This window comes from Lathyrus oleraceus, chromosome 1 (assembly GCF_024323335.1).
Source record: "Lathyrus oleraceus cultivar Zhongwan6 chromosome 1, CAAS_Psat_ZW6_1.0, whole genome shotgun sequence".
NCBI lineage: Eukaryota > Viridiplantae > Streptophyta > Magnoliopsida > Fabales > Fabaceae > Lathyrus > Lathyrus oleraceus.
The window spans coordinates 127,729,254-127,737,537 of NC_066579.1; the positions used below are offsets into that span (position 1 = coordinate 127,729,254).

Below are 8,284 nucleotides of genomic sequence, written 5' to 3' on the forward strand. Positions count from 1 at the left end.
AGAAATAGATAAGAATCTCTTGAGTGTTAGTCTAATTAAAGCAAAAGATTTGTTAGTAGCAACAAAAAAGTGATTTGCACATAACAGAAAATTGTTTGCTTACATTCTAAATTATAATTTTTCTGTGTATATAAAAACACTGTATGCATGGTTAATCTAAAATGAAGAATGATCTTCCAATCAAATTGATGATGTTGAGAAAAGGCTTTCCATCCTTGTTTTCATCTCTTCATTCCATCCTTGTTTTCATCTCTTCACTTCTAGTTCCATAAGCAATTAATCAGCTTCTTCTACAATAAACTTAATGCTGCATAAAATAAAATGAAATTACAAGAATGTTAGCATATTCAAAAGTGAAAACAGTGAAATTGCAAGTCTATTTTACATTTTAAGACATGGACGACCCGATTTCTAAGACCATGTCTCGAACAAAATCTAACTCAAACTCATTATCTCAAAAAAAATATATTCAAGTTAAGGAGCCTAGTTTAAAGTACAAAAATATGAGACCCGTGTAAGGGAAGATTCAGTAACACATTAAGTCAAAACAAATCACAAATTTTAGAATTCTTTACCGTTAAATCATCTTCGAGTGTAACAGAAGTTGAAGAGGTTGAACAACTAGCACCATCTTCCGTATAAAGTAATTCTACAAAACATATAAAGAGATTTCATTATACCTCAAGTATAATAAATAATAATACATTAGCGAATATACTTAGTTATCATACCTTGCTCAAATCTCTCAAGAATATCAAAATCTTCATTTGTAATCAAAGAGGAAGATGTTCCTTTGAGCCAATCTTGGGTGCATATCAACGCTTCGACTGTTGTAGGTGTTAATGAGCTGCGATATGGATCAAGCACCCTTTCTCCTGTACTGAATGCAGATTCAGAAGCCACTGTGCTTATAGGTATAGCCAGCATGTCTCTTGCAATGTTTGAAAGGATGGGATATCGGCTAGAGTTCACTTTCCACCACTCTAGAACATTTATCTCCATGTTATGCTCTAACTTCTCTCCAAGATAAGTAGTTAACTCATTATCCGCATTGTCACACCCTTCTGAAATATAGAACTCGGCAGTTCCATAAGGATCACTAACACCACCAAAAACTTGCAACTCATCTGAATTACCTTGAGGAGACATAAATCCAACACGATATTCCTCATAAATAGATTTCAAGCTAGACTCTAAATTTGCTTTCAAGGCGTCAGCATCATCCTTATTATAATATCGCCTTACCATCCAATCGACCAATCTAATCTTGCGCCTAGGGTCGAATACTAGAGCAATCAACAACAACATGTTAAGCTTCTCATGATTTCCCCAATATTTATCATATTTCTTCTTCATTTTTTGAGCTACTGAACGTAGATGCTCATCTTCAGACGCACACATATCCACAATGCTCTTTCCAATACCCAGGATCTCAAACATATATATATTGCTTGTCAAATAAGATGACCCCGATATATGTAAGGTAGCATCATAAAATAACTTCAAGAATGGGATGATTAAGTTAATATGCTTCCAATCTTCTTCTGTCGGAACACCTTTCCCCTTCTTTGTCAACTCATTCACATACTTTTTATCTCGAAAACTTAATTCTTCAAAGGTCCTCTCATGTTTTGATGCGGATACTAACATCAAGTATGTTGAGTTCCAACGAGTCTCAACATCTAGCCAAACTAAACCTTTATAATCCATGCTTTCCTCATCAATACATGCCTTGAATTTAGCAAGCCTCGCAGGAGAAGATCTAACATACCACACAGCATGACGGATTCTGCCAATAGAGCCATCAATGTCTTTCAAACCTTCTTTCACAACTAAATTCAATATATGCGCACAACACCGCATATGAAAATGATTTCCACTCATAACTAAACTATTCCTAGACAAAAGCCTTCTCTTGAGACGCTCAACCCCAACATCATTAGATGAAGCATTATCAACTGTCAAACTAAGCACACGGTTTAACCCCCAACTGTTCAAGCACATCTCCATTGTTGCACAAATAGCATCCCCTGTATGACTTGTGACTTGACAAAAAGTTAAAATCTTCTTATGTAAGTGCCAATTATTGTCAATGAAATGGGCTGTCACACACATATAACTCAACTTTTGACAAGAAGAAGTCCACATATCAGTAGTGAGACAAACTCTTCGACAATTCAGAGAGAGAAAATTTTTCAAAATCATTCTTTCACTATCCCATAGTTTCAAGACATCACGCGCTAGTGTTGTGCGTGAACAAATCTGAAATCTTGGTGATGCGAGACTCATAAATTCATGAAAAGACTCATGTTCAACCTTCCGAAAAGGAATCTCCATGTTTATGAACATCTTAACCATTGCTCTTCTAATGGCTTCTTGGTCAAACTTGACAATTAAAGGAGAGCCAACATGTTCTTCAACACTTGTCGTAGAAGATAATGTCCTTTGCCTCTTGTAAACAAGGCATCTCGATACATGAGCATGCATGGAACTAGTTCCATTATTATACTTAATTTTCGTGTCACAGTATTTGCACGAAGCTTTTTGTTCTTCTTCCGACGATACAATGAAATGCTTCCAAACCTCTGAACGATTCCTTCGCTTCTTAGTGTGAGGAGGTGGCATTTCATTAGAGATTGTAGGTGGAGGGGTTGAAACTGTATTCTCGGATGTTGCATAAGTTGTACCAACATTAGTCATCTTGATTCTGTTAAAAATAGGAAAACAAATTATGATAAAAAAACACAATAAAAAATCTGATATGAATATGACATTTCCTTATTCAATTGGTATGTATGATGCATTACTTTTTCACAAGATTCTACAGCTGACTTATTTCTGATATGGGCCCTTTCACTATTTAGAACAATTAGAATAACAACATTTCATAATTTTCATTTAATTGAATCAGAGCCTAATATAAATTTAATTTACACAAACTTCTAATAGATTTGACTGCATAACAAAGTTTCATCCAACATGGCAATGCATTTCCAATTAACAGAACAACAATTAACTAATAACTAGCAATAGGCAAAAACAGAATGTTGCAGCCATAGCATGATTTCAATCCAAGCATATCATTCAGCAGTAACAAACTAACAGTCTGAGCATTTTTCACAAAAATTGACTTTTTCCCAACTAAACATTTCTTTTCAATAACAAAGGTGGCACAACTCATCTTCACCTGATAACTGAGATTAAACTGAAAACATTCTAACTAATAACTGAAATCTAAAATCACTAACTTCTAAACTAATTTCCAACTAACATATAAACTCTAACAAACTATTGAATTTCTAACTGATAAGTGAATTTCAGGATGAACTTCATGTGAGTTTCGCAATAGAATAAGGGTCCAATCATTGTTCATCACTCTTCATCCAGTCACAATTCACGGAAAAAATTACAGCACAAATCAAACACTCCACTCTCAATCTCTCTCAGCAACTCTCAGAGAATCCCCTCAATTTTCAAAACCTCGCCGCATTTCTCACAACCATTCATCACAAAATCAAGATTATATAGCTGACTTATTTCTGATATGGGCCCTTTCACTATTTAGAATCATGCAGTTCACAGCTGTAAAGACAAAAGCTATTAGTTAATTGCTCAATGTGATTGATTTGTATTCTCTCTTGTAGTTTGTCTGGATGGATCTTTACCGGCTTACCACTTCCATCGCGGATACGGTTCAGGATCAAACAGTTGGTTGATACATCTAGAGGTATGTAATTGCTATGTTTTGCCAGGATGACGTGTGAAATATGAAGCGTTAGTACTAATGAATAGAAATAAGTTCCTTCAGCACCTAATCTTATAATTACCATTTCTTAAGTCTTCATCATGAAATCTAAAGTTAGCATAAAAGTATGATGCTAAGGATTCCATCCAGAAATGTCTGGGGTAATGAAATTGCCAAATGATCCTTCTTTCACTATAGAATCTTTTTATGAACCACTACATATTAGATGTGATACTTCCGTACAATATAATGAGAAAAGTAACTCCATGACTAAGTTTTAGAAAAAAAACACCTAATGTTACAAGTACAAAACAACACTTACGCAGTACTAATCATCTACAGCAAAGTTACTAAACTAAACTAAAAAAAGAAGTAACTGCAATGCAGACATAAATCAAAAGCAAACCCGACGATGTAACCACATTACATGATATATCCGGCAAATTCTGAGATTTACACCCTCATCCCTCAAAAAATGTGGAATAAGCATAAAGTTTAAGATACTAAAAAAATAGTATCTAATGATAACTAATCTCAATTTTTAACAAGATATTAATGATAATTATGAAGCCAATGGAATATCAAAATCAATATCACCATCAAACTAAATGCAATTGAGCCTAACTTTCTTGGTCAGTGTCTGCTTCAGAAAAACACAAAGCACCAGTTCAAAATACCACCAGAAACAACTTCAAAGCAGACATTATTTGACGACATAAAAGTCTATCATAATTAGTAGGAGCTTATCTAGATGGCAACACTCAAACTGTCCCTTTTTCCTAACAGATTTGATGGTTCATATCAGTATTTATCCATATCATTGCTGAACACGATTGTCTAATCAAATAAACAATGTTTGTAACAAACAAGTCAAAGAACGAAATGGTGGTCAGCTTTGAAACCTTTTTCCTAACAGATTTGATGGTTCATATCAGTATTTATCCATTATTATTCGCGGAAGCTGATCTATATCTCGATTCTTGTTTGACGACAAAATAATTCTTTCGAATTTCAGCGTTGACGTATCTGGCCGGTGTAGTTTTAGGAAATGGAAGTGTATCTTCTACACTAGAAATTGTTTTTAAAAAAGTTGAAGCATTCTCGCACCATATCACATTATCTAAATTAATGTTCTTTTAGTTTTTGCTGGAAGATGCATCGTGCATAAAAGTTACCAGAAATACTCAACATCAATTAAAAGAAGCTTCAGTAATTATAGAACGTACCTGGGCTAGAGTTAAATCAAAAAAGCTAGAAGCATCACTATCTCTTCTCTGTACACATACACAAGACAGACTTCTACCAAGCTATGCTGCTGATCCTGCCACAGCCTCCGCTGTAATGAAACAAAATTGCCTATCAATGACTACTCAAAGAGCTTTTACGCTACAAATTTCATCCTAAGTTAATAAAAAAGCAAGATTTGTTCAGTAAGCACTTATTTCATCCTTAGCACACAGTTTCTTTATACTTCAGTTTCCCATGTAAAAACAGAAGCATCAGCTTATTTGAACCACATTTTCATACCAAAAAGATGAATGCAAGTTTCTATAACTGGTTTTTTTCTAACAGTTTACATAATTTACATTCGATTTCAATTAAATCCACAAAAAAGGATAAAAACAACAATAGAACAACAACAATGACTAAATTGTGTAAAAGCAGCCCAGTACATCATCTCCTTGAATTCAATTTCACAGCAAAGAAAGAAACTGTAAATCACTTTGTTAATTTCCCAAACAATTTATGTGTTCCTAATCACATTAAGCTTAACCTATAAACCTCTCAAACAAAATAAACAAGCCAATTATAGATGAATTTCGTGAACACCAGATCTAGAGGGATAAAAAAGTAAAATAAATTAATAATGGAATTGAAAGGAAAAGAAAAGTAGATATAAAAAATTCACCTACCAATGCAACTTAAAATAAATTCTGAGTTGCAAGTTGAAGGGTTTGAGAAGAAAGGGTTAGGGTAGGGATTTGGTAGAAGATACACCAGACAATCTTTGTTTCACGATGCAGGTTTTGATGAGTTTAGAATTTGAAGAATGATGAAGAGAAAAAAAAGATGAAAAAAGTTTGGATTTTTGAGAATTAGGGATTCTGAAATTTGAGAATTAGGGATTTGAAATGATTATTGAAAAATGGTAACCGTTTACCTGAACCGGTTTGTAATAATGGTTACCGGTTTTTTTTTAATTTGATAAATGGATCACCAATTTCTAAATATAATTTTGGATTGGGTTTTAATGTTTGGATTAATTTGGATAGGAAATTGGTTCATGGTTATTGGTTATTTTGCACACCCCTACTCTCTTCAAGTTTCTTGCTTCAGTGACAGTTTTGATTTACCTAGGAAATGTTTTGTAAATGCAAAAAGATTGTTTTTGTTATGGAAATATTTAGTTGTTTGTTAGGAGTGAGAAAAGAAAGATCCGTAAATATAATAACAAAATTCCTGAATTTTTTCTTTCAAAATAACCATTTTTTTAAAAAAAAAATCGAAAAATAATCAATTATTCAAAAAAATTATCAAAATAATCAAGTTTGGTAGAGGATGCGTCAGATGAAATGGCGCATCACCAATACTTAAAGAGGAGGCGTCAATAGCATTGACGCATGCATTGGGCTCATCATGAGGAGGCGTCAATGCTAGTGGCGCCTACATTGGGCCTCATGAGGAGGCGTCAATGCTAGTGGCGTCTAGGTTCATTTGGTTGGTGTATGCGCCAACTCATCTAGCGCATACACCCCCTCTTATTTATTTTTTTAATTTTTGTAATTTTTTTAGTTTTTTTTTAATTTTTTTTAATTTTTAATATTTAATTTTTATTATTTAATAAATAAGAAATAGTAATGAAAAAAATAAATTCATTGAAGATGTAATAATTGGTTACATTGGACTGACAATAAACTAATGACCGATCAGATTATAACGTCCCCCGGTTCCACATCCCGGTGTGTTAGTTTGTCTCCGAGGTCTCCCACGATTTTCTTGAGGTGTTTGTGGTCTTTGGGTGCTGACCTGATCGAGCGATGGTTGGTTGGAAGGTCCGGCGGAAGTTCCAACGGTATTTGACAGATGTGTCATCATTTGCTCCCAATATCCGGAGAGGCTCTGGCCAACGACGCTTCCATAATGGAGTTCGGTGTCCATGTCATCGTAGTTAGGACGTTGGGGTTGGGTGAATTGGGGACGGTATAGTTGCCCAAATTGGGCCATTGAGTCGTTTCGAAAACGAATCAATGGTTCCTGGGGCGTACTATAGTTAAACAATGGTTGAGTGTTCATTGGTGGGGGGCTACGATGAAGTGACCCATATGAATTATTTGGGTTGTAGACGGTTGTGGATGCGGGGTTTGATTCTTGGTTTTGAAGCAAATACACACATGAAAAAAAAAGTACATGTATTCTTTTTTGCAGTTCTACACATTGCACTATATAGATGGGCCAAGACAGCTAAACCCCAACTATAAGTGTTTACCTTATTAATGTTACGTAATAAAGGTAAATACATTATATTTACAGAATTACCTGTACTTTCTGGAAACAAAAAGTTACCAAATAAAATCATAATATAACACCAAGCTTTTATTATTTTCTCATACTCGGTTGAATCGTCGGACAATACTATACTGACATAATATTATTTTAGGTATTTTAAATTTATACCTTGCCCCCTTGCTTGACCGGATGTGTCTCCCTCAGTTTCGTCATCTAACAAAGGGGCACCCAATAATTCATTGCAGATATTGTTGTCTTGGTTAACTTGACCATTCACTGCCTTTCCGTCTATACGGAGATCCAACAACATGTACACGTCCTCAAGTGTGACAGTACACTCACCAATCGGAAGGTGAAATGTGTGGGTCTCAGGTCTCCACCTCTCCAACAAAGCTAGAATGAACTTGTAGTCCACCGAGTACGAAACAATGTTTAGTACATTTCCAAATCCACATCCTCTAATATATGGTTCTATTAAAGGATCGTGGGGTACATATTCATGTACACGACATCTAAACCACTTCGGATCCTAATTACAAAAAAGTAAGAAAATACAATTAGAAGAAGAAATACATACTCAACAAACACACATCTATAAGAAGTAAGAAAAACATAGAAAGTAAAAAGAGAGAGATAACAAAGGTATAAGACTAAAAATAGAAAAAGTAAAAAGATAGAGATAACATACAAATGTCGAGATATTCTCGAGTGTGCCTCTATGTTCATCGCCCATAGTCAACAAAGACATGATTTGATTTTGCAAAGCTTGAGTGTGGTAGATGAAAGAAGTGTGGTGCAGTAATGTGGGCCAAATTTCTTTTCTGAAACAAAGAATAGAAAAGAAATTGTAGTGCAGTAATGTGGGCCAAATCATCTATAAAAATCCGGTTTGGTTTGCAGAAAACCAAGTAAAATTTTATCAAAAGAAGATTCGAGATGATGATGATGTTCAATATATATTTTTCAGTCACGAACAATCAGGTTACAACGATATAGAGTTGTATATATTACCACATTAACAACAGGTGTCTC

The 8,284-nt window shown here is 34.5% G+C and overlaps 1 protein-coding gene across 1 annotated transcript in view; it reads right to left on the reverse strand.

Moving 5' to 3' along the window:
* Window positions 1-6,193, reverse strand: part of LOC127121749 (probable mitochondrial saccharopine dehydrogenase-like oxidoreductase At5g39410) — a 63,813-nt gene extending 57,620 nt beyond the window's left edge. Inside the window, exon 1 of the mRNA XM_051052195.1 lies at window positions 6,060-6,193. The gene's annotated coding sequence lies outside the window, so the exon portion shown is untranslated. The remainder of the gene's footprint in view (window positions 1-6,059) is intronic.
* Between the last annotated feature and the right edge of the window lie 2,091 nt (window positions 6,194-8,284).